The following is a 205-nucleotide window of genomic DNA, read 5'->3' as shown; positions in this document are numbered from 1 at the left end:
GGTCTGATGGCGAACTGTCGGGTGTGTTTTCTTATATACTGCTTGCATTCACCTTGAAGGCGGCCTAACGTGCTTGGTCGAAATACCAGCTAGGTGAAATTAGTTTCCGTTTACAATGATTCATATTATTATACTCATATAACTTATCATATTTTTGCTTTCTTTATTAGAGGGAAGACTTTAGTCATTGCTATCAGTGATGCCA

This window comes from Penaeus monodon, chromosome 22 (genome assembly GCF_015228065.2).
Source record: "Penaeus monodon isolate SGIC_2016 chromosome 22, NSTDA_Pmon_1, whole genome shotgun sequence".
Taxonomy (NCBI): domain Eukaryota; kingdom Metazoa; phylum Arthropoda; class Malacostraca; order Decapoda; family Penaeidae; genus Penaeus; species Penaeus monodon.
This window is presented reverse-complemented; position numbering follows the sequence as displayed.